Source organism: Xenopus laevis, chromosome 6S (genome assembly GCF_017654675.1).
Source record: "Xenopus laevis strain J_2021 chromosome 6S, Xenopus_laevis_v10.1, whole genome shotgun sequence".
In the NCBI taxonomy this organism is placed as follows: domain Eukaryota; kingdom Metazoa; phylum Chordata; class Amphibia; order Anura; family Pipidae; genus Xenopus; species Xenopus laevis.
Genome location: NC_054382.1, coordinates 55617406 through 55626838, shown reverse-complemented (window position 1 = coordinate 55626838; position 9433 = coordinate 55617406). Strand labels below are relative to the sequence as shown.

The 9433-nt window shown below is 41.1% G+C and overlaps 1 long non-coding RNA gene across 1 annotated transcript; it reads right to left on the bottom strand.

Annotated features, from left to right (window-relative positions):
- Positions 1–1496: 1496 nt before the first annotated feature.
- LOC108704918 lies at positions 1497–4418 on the bottom strand. Its single transcript, XR_005962229.1, has 2 exons — positions 2710–4418; positions 1497–2630 (listed from the first exon to the last, which is right to left on the bottom strand). It is a non-coding gene; the product is annotated as an uncharacterized LOC108704918 (long non-coding RNA).
- Between the last annotated feature and the right edge of the window lie 5015 nt (positions 4419–9433).

Genomic DNA, 9433 nt, shown 5'->3' with positions numbered 1-9433 from the left:
TTGATTTTTTTTTGCCCGGGCTGCTTTTTACCCCCAGTCCGGCCCTGCCCCTTCATAGGGCTCTTGCTTTTTTATTTGCAGAGAACACCGTATTGGTGAATCATGTAGTGGGCCACTGGGTTGTTTCGTCCCAGAGCTGGGAGAGAGAGGTGGAGCCAATGGCAGAGGGAAGGGCAGCAAACAAGCAGGGAGAGAGCCACACACACAGCTCCTACAATGACCTAACTCCAGTCCTTCCCCCGCTGCCTGGACTACAGTGGAGGTAACGGGAGCCGCAATGAAATTCAATAGGAAAAGGGGCAGTGCGATGCGAGTCCATGCTGTACTGAATTCGCAGTGTGGCAAATTTAGAAGTGGAGGGGACTGGCCCAGGGGTATCAAGGTCAGGGGGCAGTGTGTGTGATGTACCTGGGAAAAGAGTGTGCCAGTACTGGGGAACCAATGGGCCCCAAGACTCAGGGCTGAGCCTCGTGGTGCCAGCAGGGTTACCTGGAAGCATGGAGCTGGGCAGGTACCTCTAATAAGTGTATACCCTGTGTATGGAAATGGCAGCTTCCCAGGGGGCAGTGAGTGTGTTTGTCTTGGGCCCCTCAGCCTTCCATTAAATACATCAATGATATCTAGCTGGTTGGACTAAAACTCCCAGCATCCCCTGAAACACTTCTGTCCCATCTCTAGCAATTCAGCAGAAGTTCTTAATAGTTTTCCTACAGCGAGGCAGTATGTGTGTGAGTGTATACGGGGGTGTCTGTATGGGGGGGGGTGTATAGTGGCGTGTGTGTGTAGGAGATGAGTTGTTCCGAAGTAGGAGCCGAGTTGGGCTGAAGTTGGAGGCAAGCCATGCCAAACACCATTTTTTTTTCCTAATTGGTGGGGCCCTGGCCACAAATATATATATATATATATATATATTTTTTTTTTTAACTTGGGGTGGGGGGCTGGCCACCAAGGTATTTTTTTGACTTGTGTTGGTCCCTGGCCAGTTTTTTAACCTGTAGGGGGCCCACGCCACCATTGTTGTTTTTTTTGTAGGGGGGCCCAGAAAAGGTTGTTGTATGGGGCCCTGCGAATTCTGATGGTGGCCCTGATTGCTAGGGCCACATATAAGTGGTGTGGAAGGCAGCTTTGACACTGATGCAACAGCTAAAAACAATATATGTTAATTGTATGGATCTTGTAGCTTTTGTCTCCCATTTACCTAAAAGTGCAACTTTAATTAAGGAAAAAACACTTCAATGGAGTATTTTTTGATTTTATAACAAATGTTAGCGCTTGGATCAAATGTTGAACTGCTACATTCAAATATTTTAATCAAGCCATTTCTAGACCTACTTTTTTGAATTTACCTTGCTCCTATGTGTGATATTTGCTCATAGTTAAAATATCACTTGTGTTGTTAGGAGCAGATAACACACTGTACTCCAACTAGCAACAGAGTCAAACGAATGTGGAGGATGAAGAATCACACCAAACATTACAAAGTGAATATTTTTGAGTCAAAAAATTTAATGGCAAAGGTACAAACTGACATTTCAAGTTTAAATTAGAGAGTCAGCATTTTCTTTAATAAAAAAGAAATGTGCAGAAAGAGCAAGCTGTGCATGTTGGATATAAGCCTTATTCTCTTTTTTGAGTAATAACAATTGTATTTTTTTTTTTCACAGTTGTCGATGATGATGGTCACATTCTGCCTGGAACCCATTACTTCACAACCAGCTAAACAAACTGCAACCCTGGAAGCGATTGAAGTGAAGTAGCTAAACCATACGACCAGGAACAAAATATCCACTCTTAGGATGAAGAAAAACAATCAGTTAAACAGCTGACTGCAACTCTGTTGTCAAGTAGCGATGAAACCCAAAAAAACCACCACAAAATTTAGAGCATTACAGCTGATTCATGAGTACTTTGTGGTTAAATGAGCATTTTCAGATGACTGCAGATACATCATTGCGGTTGAAATTACTACATGTAGATGTGATACTACATCAGAATATGCTTATTAAAGAGTGAAATCAATTGTTGTTGACTCAGAACCAGCTCATGAAGCGGTAGCTACTTATCAGATAAAAACATCAGTCAATTGTGGAGACTACTGGAGGTGAAGTTGACACTGGTTCAAACACAACTCCTGGTGGCTCAGATACTTCTAAAAGGGGTGGCCGTCAAGTTAGGGGCAAGGCTGCAAGGGGGAGAAACAACTAACTTTGTATGTATTTCTGCAAAGGGGCAACCAAACACAAATTTTGCACCTTTGTTTGCCAAACGCCATAGAAATGTAATGATGAATGCCATGTTTTTTTTGTTTTGTTTTGTTTTTTTTACTTGATATGTAATGTTTTTATTTTTAATTGGATGATTTCTTTGGTTAATGTAAAAACCACCACATGATGCTTAGTCATATGAACTCAATTATCAGGTCTTGTTAATTAGTAAAAATATTTTATCTTAATAGTGTGTATGTATATGCGGAAATATAGATGGATAGATATTTTTTTTTTTGGATGGTTTCAGCCCATACAAGTAATTGAATTGCCACATATTTTACTTACAATCTAATATCATTGTTAGTAAAAAAAATATACTTACCTGAAATTGTTTTATTATGGAACAAATGAAAGTTTACTCTCCTAAAAACAAAACAAAATACTTTTAACATTGATTCAAATGGTTATATCATGTTTAAAGTGCAGTTAATGAATAGCTTACTAGTAAAAACTGTGGCAATGAGTTGTGCTCGAACTCGCCTTCCAGCCTCAGTTGAATCAGCCGCTATGGCTGTTTGGTTGGGAAACTCAGGCATTAGATCATCCGCAAGCTCCATTGGCATTCGGTGTTTCAGTGCCATGTTGTGCAGGATGCAACACACTATAATCATGTTGGCTACTTTTTTGGGGTTGTATAGTAGCCACCCTCCAGACTTGTCCAGGCAGCGGAATCTGGACTTGAGCATGCCAAATGTCCGTTCGATAACGCAACGTGTTTTGCGGTGTGCAGTGTTGTAGAGCATCTCGGCCTGGGTTTCTGGATTTAACAAAGGGGTCAGCATCCATGGCTGACACCCATATCCTGAATCCCCTAAAACACACACAAGGTAAATGTCCTATTTAGTGCAAACAGAAAAGGATAAGTGACAGACAAATGTTGTTACTTCCTAACTTGTTTATTTAAAATATCAACTACTTTTTACACCCAAAACTAAATTTAACAAATGTTTCATATGTGTACATTAAGCATTAAAGGTCTGCTTGACCTTTAATATAACTATTTATGTCATTGAATGTTCAATATGAACTAAATTTGCAGCTGTTTTTTTTTTTTTACCTAGGCTTTTTTTTCTTGACTCTACAGCTTTGAAATGTGCATCAGTGAGGTCAATAAAAATCAAATGTTCGGTAAGACTACTAATGTTTTATTTTTTTTTATAATGGCTTTCTATTGAGGGTTATTATATGTATTGATATTCCAGTATCTTGATCAAATCACTGCATGCATGGTTGATTAACTTGGACCCTAGCAACATGCTGAAAACATAAGCTGCAAAGCTAAAGACCAAAAAAAAGCATGAACCAAAAAACACAAATCTAATGAAAGGCAATTGCACATTGTCTGTGAATATCAATATGTATATCATACCAAGTTAACTGAAAGCACAACAAGCCCTTTAGGGTACCTGTTTCACATATTTACACACTTGTAATAGAAGTACTTACCCACAAGCCATCCATCTGGCATGTTTCCCGAAACAAATTTTTCCCTTAGGGCAGATTGCTGTAATATGAAGGAATCGTGGCAGCTACCTGGAAAGCCTGAGCAGACACTCAGGATTTGCATTTTGGAGTCGCACACAACTTGAACATTTAAGGAATGTGTATTTTTACGATTCCGAAACTGTTCCTCGGTTGCCCTGGGTGGTACAATCATGACATGTGTGCAATCTATTGCCCCCAGCACATTGGGCATTCCCCCAAGCTGATAAAAGCCTACCATAAGTGCTTGCCACGCTTCATTATTAGATAAATATAATTGCGTGTTAATTTATGGATAGCGTCAAATACTTGTGGAATGATTCTAGACATGGTTGTCTGGCTGATTCCCATTACTTGGGATATCACATGCTGGAAGCTGCCATTAGCAACCATATACAATACTGCGAGAAGTTTACACATCCCTGGCACTGCATGACTTCTACCCATCAAAGGTTCAATGTCTTCACTTATATGAGCATATAGCTCCAGAATTGCCTCACGTTTTAAGCAAAACATTGAGACAATTTTAGCATCAGAAAAATTATTGCCAGTCTTTCACGAAACATTCTTGGCCTTCTGATGGGCTCAATAGGTGCCAATCTGACATTTCTCCTTTGCCCCACACGATTCCTCCTTCTCAAAATTATAATTCCAAGAGCAGCAACCAAAATCTCCTCCTGAAACGCATTCATCTTTTGACCAAATCCACTAACCCTGCAAAAAGGAACGTTTGGCAGCCTTTTCAAATGCTTGGACGCAGGCGTCTGAAATTACCCAGTGCGTTACATTGTGCACCAGCGTCTTACATTGTGCGCCTGCATGTAACATAATGCGCCTGCGCAATTACGCCAGATAAAAACGTCACTGCACAGATAGGCAATATTTCATGCTATTCTACATTAACATTAGATTTTCAAGATTGAACATAACATCTAAATAAATTAAAAATATACTCCTTTCTTTCATGTCACATTGGGAAACTCCCTTCACTGGTCACATGTCAATCTCTGAAAGTTATTGTTTGTCTTAATCTTGCAAAAGAAACATGCCAGGCTTAGGAGCACTGACAGAAGAGGCCGCATATGAGTTGGTCAGCTATTTGCTGACCAACTCGTATGATAACGTGCCTTTATGGGTCCCCCATAAAAGGGCCCACAAAAGGCACATTATGATGAGGCTGCAGCGGCGCCTCTGTGGCCTGTCTTTTGAGTGCAGGGAGCCGGAGTTCGTCGCTCAAGTGGAGCTTCACCACCTACAGAGTAAGTAGTTACATGTTTATTCAGAAAGGGTTAATGCTTTAAAGTAGTTGGTCACCTTTGAATGAAGTTAGTATGATGGAGAGTGCTATTCTGAGGCAATTTGCTATTGGTTGTCATTGTTTTGTGTTTTTGCAGTTCTTTATTTGCTAATTCTGCAGCTATCCATTTTGCAAATTAATGATTTGGGTTGCTAGTGCCAAAATTACCCTAGCAACCATGCCTCAGTCACAACAGAAAGATGAGTAGTAAAAAGTGACAAAAACAATAAATGCTTTGCTTTACTGAGCATTTCTTTTAACACAGGGTCAGTGCTCCCAATTGAAAGACAGAAAAGACTCAGGAGAATAACGGAAATAATTATGAAAAAACAAATAATGAAGACCAATTGAAAACTTGCTTAGAATTGCCTATTCTATTACATACAGTAGTAACTGAACCTGAAGGTGAACGTCCCCCCTTTAATGTAAGGAATTGACTCTAATAATTCATTTTTTGACTTCAGGAAGAGGGCTTGCACAGGCAGTGCAGCAGGAGGCGGAACCAGAGGAGGGACAACACCCCCAACATTTACCTCCACAGGAGGAACAGAGGGAGGAGGAGGCAGAGGAGCCTCAAATTGTGGAGGAGGAGGAGATAGTGGAAGAAGGTACATTTTCAACAACATGAATGTATATGACTATCCCTGTACCTATACTATAATGAGAAATTGCCTACATTGAGAGTCCATATGAAGTTATGTTGTGCAAAAATTAGAACATGTGTGATGCCCTAGTATTTGTGTATATTTCTTAACATTGCTTTATTTGATTTGTCTACATACCATTTTTCTATATTTTTATTGTAGATTTGTGGTTGGATCCCCCCCAACTGAAGGTAATTTCTATTATGAATGTGTTCCTTGATACTTGTTTTTGAATCACTCTCTTCAAGTGTTAATGATGTTAAAGCCTGTAAAAAATGTGAAACAATGAAATGAAGAGAACATTAACAATTTTTTTTTTTTTCCGGCCAAATCCACACACCAGAGCCACAACCAGCGCAGCAAGAGGCAGAAGAGGGGACTGTGCCGGGACCCAGCCAGGAGGCCATCCTTCTTTCAGGGGTGTTGCAGCGCATGGACGCCATTGAGAAAAGACCCAACACCCTTGAGACAAGGATTGACCTCCTGGAACAGGCTGCTCAGGCTGATGCCTGATTCTATTTTTTCAAAATTTTAGAAAATTTTACAATAACTTTTAAGATTAAAACAATTTGTACAACTTGTAAATGGTCTGTTCTTGATTGTGAAAAGGTGTGTTGATGCTAAATATATGTAGTAAAAAATGTCCATCATTGGATATTGTTGGAATGCATAGGCCTTAAACATTGATAAACATAAACAGCATACATATAGAACAATCTTGCCTTTTCACCTATATGAAAAAGCAAAACGTGGGAAGGTGAAAACCAGCATGATTGTTATAGCTGAACCACAACAGTACAACACTTTGCAAAAACTGGTGGTCCAGTTGTGAAGGCATTGGCCAGGCAAATATAAACATTTGTAAATGTTTAATTACACACAATGATAAACTAGTCCACACCTCCCAACTGTCCCTTTTTCGGAGGGACAGTCCCTCTTTCTTCTACGTCCCTCCATGTCAGTACACATGGGGCATTGCCCCTCCCAGACCTGGAGGTAGGACCTATAACATAGCCAATCAAAATGAATCATGACCTATAAGACCACATGACTTCCTCCTCACCACAGTTATTTTTTGTCCTACTGGACAGGGAGGTAGGATCTCCCTCCTCACTTTTTATTTTTTGTTGAATTTTGAGAGAAATCAAACACAGTTTTTGTTTTTTGTTTTTCTTTTGTATTTTCTTTTTGTTTATTTATTTATTTTTTACCTCTGTGTAGACACAGAGGGATGATTCCCAGGTAATGGAGAAGATTTTACCTGATGCCTCAAGACGCATAATCTGTAAATTATCGCTTGTTGGGAGGAAATGCAGGTGTGGGCATATCCATGGTCCTAGAACTGTGCTAAAATAGCCCCCCTGCTATATGCCCAGCGAGGCACAAGATTCAATCTAGTGCTTTTTGGGAAGAGACACAGTTGTGGGCTTCCCACATTATTACCTGTGAGCCTTTTGTTTTTTCTTCTGTATTTTTATTTATTTATTTATGTATTTTTGCTTATTTTTTACCTCTGTGTGGACACAGAGGGATGATTCCCAGGTAATGGAGAAGAATTTACCTGATGCCTCAAGACGCATAATCTGTAAATTATCGCTTATTGGGAAGAAGTGCAGGTGTGGGCATACCCATGGTCCTAGCCCTGTGCTAAACAGCCCCCCTGCTATATGCCCAGCGAGGCACAAGATTCAATCTAGTGCTTTTTTGGGAACAGACACAGGTGTGGGCTTCCCACATTGTTACCTGTAAGCTTTTTGGACTCCCCTTTTCTTTTGCGTTATGTGAGACTTTACAGAACTCTACAGAACTTCTGCAAAAGGGCCGTGGGTATGCATATGGGCTAGTTATAACTGCCTGAAGCTGGTGAGTATGATTCTTCATTATCTACTGTGTGTAGTGCACTGGGAAGTCTGCATGCTAATTGGCTAATTATGTCCCTCAGCTGAGAGCTATTGGGGCTTTGGCTGGAGTTTCCATCCAGCTAATTAGTCACTATCTGATAAGGTGCAGGTGTGCCTTCGCCCCGTTGCTATTGCTTTTATATTTTAAGCCTTGTATGAGTGAACCTGCATCCTCTGTGCAGACACAGAAGTTATATTGGCTCATGTTACTAAGGCACCTCCAGGAAGGGCTAGAGGTTGCACTGGTCAAGCAATATGGCACCTCCTTCCTTCTTATGAGTCTCCTCTTAACAAGCAGTGTTCCACCTGGATATTCCTGCTGACAAGCCTGAGCTATCTGGTAAGGTGCCTGTGTTCCCCTGACTTCTTGTATTATCTGAGGTCTTATGTTGTGAGCTGGCGTCCTCTGTGCAAAATACAGTATTGGCTCTTGCTACACTTTAAGTACTGGCTGGTGAATCCCTCTGCCTAAGCAGTGTGGTACCTGAATCCAGAGATTTTGATTTCTCAGTTTCCATTGTGTATTTGAAACATTAATTTCACTGGGAAGTCTGCATGTTAATATGCTTAATATGTCCCTCAGCTGAAAGCTATCAGGGCTTTGGCTGGAGTTTCCATCAAGCTAACTAGTCACTATCTGGTAAGGTGCAGGTGTTCCTTTGGCCCCTTTGCTATTGCTGTTTAATATTTTAAGTTTTGTATGGGTGAACCTGCATCCTCTTGGCTGACACAGTGGTTATATTGGCTCATGTGCTCAAGCAGTATGGCACCTCCTTCCTTTCTTATGAGTCTGCTCTTAACAAGCAGTGTTCCACTGGACTGGATATTCCTGCTGACAAGTCTGAGCTATCTGGTAAGCTGCCTGTGTTCCTTCTTATATTATATGAAGTTGTATGGTGTGAGCTGGAGTCCTCTGTGCAAAATGCAGTTACACAAGGTACTAAGTCTGCATGTTAATAAGCTAATTATGTCCCTCAGCTGAAAGCTATCCGTGTTCTATCTGAAGTTTCCAACCTGCAGACTTTTCATTGCTATCAGGTAATGTGCAGATACTCCTCAGTTTGCTACTGTTGTTTCTATTGTCCTCTGTGCAGACACAGAGGTTATATTTGCCTTTTATTACACTGGGTGCTTGCAGGGTTGGCTGGAGGCTTGCACTGCTGAAGCAGTACGGTAGCCCCTTCCTTACATTGAGTCTGCTCAGTGCTGTAACCTGATGTCATTGGGCCCCACAGCAAATTCATTTTAGGGCCCCTAACATATCCAGAGGTTGTGCTTTTTTACCAATACGTATTGAAATTGCTCTTTATTTGGGCCTCATGGGTCCCTATACCTTTTGGGCCCACCTGCAGCCGCAGGGTCTGCTTCCTCTTTAGTTACGCCCCTGAGTCTGCTCCTTAGAAGCAGTCTGCCACCAAGGATCTGTCTGGATTATTCCTACTGTCTAGCGCATATTATCTGGTTAGGTGCCTGTATTCCTCTGACTTCTTGTATAGTTGTCATCTGAGGTCTTAGGTTTGTGAGCCCGAGTTCTCTGCGCAGACACAGTAGGCAAGTGTGCTCTTATTACACCTGGTATTTCCAGGACCGGCTAGGGGTTTGTTCGGCTGTAGCAGCATTGTACCCCATTTTTTCCTATGATGTTTCCACACTTAACAGGCAGTGTTCCGAGTTATATGGTGTCTTTTTGTGTGATGTAGGCCTTCTCTTAGATATTCTATTCCCATCTGGTGGCTTTTGTTGGGAGCTCAGTTGTAGTTATACTACATCTACTGAGTTTTTGTGACTGTAGGTTTCCCTTCTTTAATTGTTGGTAGATTAAAGGGCACTTACTGTTATGTC